A 3177-nucleotide genomic window follows, 5' to 3' on the forward strand; every position below is an offset into this window, starting at 1 on the left:
AACTGTAAGTTCACTTTTCCTTTGTGTGCTTTTCTCTTGCACTGTTCCTTTTTTAGTTGCCCATTCTTTGGTGTACATTATGTCAACGTTGTTGTGTTTCCTTCAGTTCCTTCACCACCCGCATCTTAACAAATAATGGTGTTAGGAATCTAAAGCAACTTGGTTTCTTACATTCCATGCTTCAGAGGTCAAATGTTTGCTGTGTGCCTCTAGGAACGATATTCATTAAGTGATTGTCCTAAACAAAGGACTTTGTATATTGCCTGGGCAGTAATTCTTCCTTTTGTTGTACTTTGTGTATCACCCAGGGTCCCATCTGTCTGTCTTTTACTCAACAGCATACCCAAAATCTCAGGTCACTGTTGGAACATTCAAACAGGTCATCACTAAAAAAAGCAGATAAAGGATTTGTGAAATGCGTCACTTGCAAGAACCTGCTTTAAGATTTGCTGAATATAACAAAAGATTTAGACAGCAATTTTGGTTAGTTTGGGGCCTTTTATATCACTAACTGCTTGGTTAGATTTCTAAGAGCTTTAGCAGAAAATAAAAGTCCTTTTTTACTACCTGAACGTTTGATGCCATTAAAGGGATAAGGTTCTATGGTTCCCATACTATGCTGACTGCATACATCTTCACTCAGCAAATTGGCACAGGTTCCTTTACATATTTTACTTCCCCTCTCCCTGTCCCAATTGAGTGAGCTCTGCAGTCACTACCTTTGCAGGTATATCAAGAGTGTGAATACTGTATTGCTAAGAGCATTCTCTGTGTAATCAGATTGCCTTGGCTTGGCACTCTCAGCCATGGCAGTGCTGATTTCAGTGCCAGCCAGAAATCTAAATATTTGCTCCGGTTTTCTGAAGGGTTTTGCAGTCCAGACTGAGCTTGGCTTTTTTTCCCTGCAGATATACTGCTCTCAGCTACTCACCTGAAGGCTGAGGCAGGTGCACCTAGCCAGGCTTTGGTCTCAGCAGAGATTGCAGTGTAAGCAAGACAGAGATTCAACTTACAAAATGATGTTTGTGAATCTGCAGTTGTGTCATTTGACCACCTTCAGGATTAAGTCCAAAACCAGTTTGTTCCTTAGTTCACTGAAGTCCAAATGCAGCAATCTCTAAACACTCACATTACTTAGAAGAAAATGTTGTCAAAAAATTTATATTGTCATATGGGAGCCTTTTCCACTCACTTTCTAATACTGCTTTTGAAAGTTCTTTTTGGTGGTCCTAGAACAATGATAATAAACAAGATGACATTTATCATCTTGATTTTTCCTTGAGTGTACACCTGTTTGTTTCTTCACTGCAATCCCTTAGAACTCCCACCTTGCTCTGCTGCTTTCTGCAAAAACAGGGGAAGTGTCAGTGTGAGTGCTCAGCCTCAGAGCACACCATGACAAGGTGTTTGCCATCCACAAAGCAGGGAAGTGAGCAGAGATGGTCACATTTGTGAACTATTTGCCAAATAGAGAAGAAGGAGAGGAGGGGATGTTAAAAAATACAGATCTTCACTCTTTTTGTTAGCTCCTGGGTATGTCTGTAGTAATCAGAAGGAAATGAAATTTCAAGTTGGCAGTTTTCCCTTTAAAATGTTCTGTGCATTAGTGCTGAATGTGAATAGCATTATATTTTTTTCCTTTCCTTTCCTTTTTTTTTTTTTTTTTTAAGAGAAATATCTATTAATAGATCTCTGTAACAACAATTGCTTACCGGTTTATGCTTATGGCTTATCACAAAACTATTCAGGAGGACTTGTGGAAAAAACTGTGAAGTTCATATAATTGCAACCAAAGGCAAAGCTTTGCTTCAAGGTCTGCTACACTATCAAACTCTGCAAGAGCTGAAAATAATGATGTCATTCCAATGACTTCTTCTAAGGGGCTGTGTGAGCTTATTTGAACCAACAAGACACTGGTTTTGGCAAGCAGAATTCTTCTGATTAAAACAGAGCTCTCACTGGTTTATATTGTAATTATCTTTTGATCTTTATTTTAGTCATGTATTTTCAGTGGGATGTGATAATTACATTAAAATTAAATATTTTACCTCCTTTTTTGGGGGGTGTGTGTTATCTGCAGTTATATTTGTGCAAGTGTTTCAATGTAATATCATGGAAAATTACCACAGTGACAGAACTGCAAACATCCCGTATTATTACCTTATGCCATGGGATTTCAAGTAAACTAGAACTCTTTACAGTCTAGAAGAGCTGCCAGTCCCCCTGAAATTACCATTTTAATTGAATTGATCATAAACACTTTGCTCTGGCTGTAATACTAGACTGAGATGATTAAATCTATTTAGCCATAGTTTGGGGAAACGGTGACCTTTCAGCCAGTTTTGTTATAATTGAAAAGTTACTCATTTTTCTGACTGAAGCTTGATGCAAAGAAATGTGATGTGAAATTGTAATATTAGAAATAGTACTTTTGTTTAAATATGTAGATGTAGTCAGTAAACATCATTTTATCTATTTTCTCACTTTTGTAAGTGTTATCTTAATCCAAAATTATTATAATTTATTTTAAATCTATCAATTTGAAATTTTTATTATGAATATTGAGGAAAATACAGATGGCAGATGCACATACACACAAAATCAACTTACTTCTAAAGGAATAAAGTTCCATGTCTTAAAATAGCAAGCGTCTTCTGGCCTCAAAATTTCCAGAGCCAATTCTTTTGTCTAAAAATTGCCAGCAGCCTAAACATTATGTAAGACCTTTTTGTCCTGCTGGCGAGCCCATCTCCTTTCACTGTGCTCTCTGCTGCCTGTGGTCTCTGTCAGCTCCAGCACACTGGAGAGCCCAGGCTGTTCCCTTCAATCCAATTAACCCCAGACCATTACAGCCATGTTTGGTGTCACACTTGCAACTTTTTATTCATTTGTTATTTAAATGAGCAACTTGATTTCAGCATCTCCCTCATATTGGCTCTCTCTGAGATAATTGGTCATTATAACAACTTAATTTCAAACCTTTTCCCTTTTGAGGTTGACCTATTGCAGAAAGGTAAAGAATTTCTGTACTTTTTACCTGCCATTTTAATGAGTTTAATCTAATAGTCTTTTGCTTGGGTGGACAGACAGCCAAAATTGAATTGCAGAATGTGATTCTAGTATTTCTTTTCAGCATCCTTCTAGGTAAAAACATACTAGAAGCTTAAGCAAGAGTAA

Source organism: Corvus kubaryi, unplaced genomic scaffold, assembly GCF_017639235.1.
Source record: "Corvus kubaryi isolate FWS band 111438036 unplaced genomic scaffold, C.kubaryi_AGA036_p1.0 37397, whole genome shotgun sequence".
Classification (NCBI taxonomy): domain Eukaryota; kingdom Metazoa; phylum Chordata; class Aves; order Passeriformes; family Corvidae; genus Corvus; species Corvus kubaryi.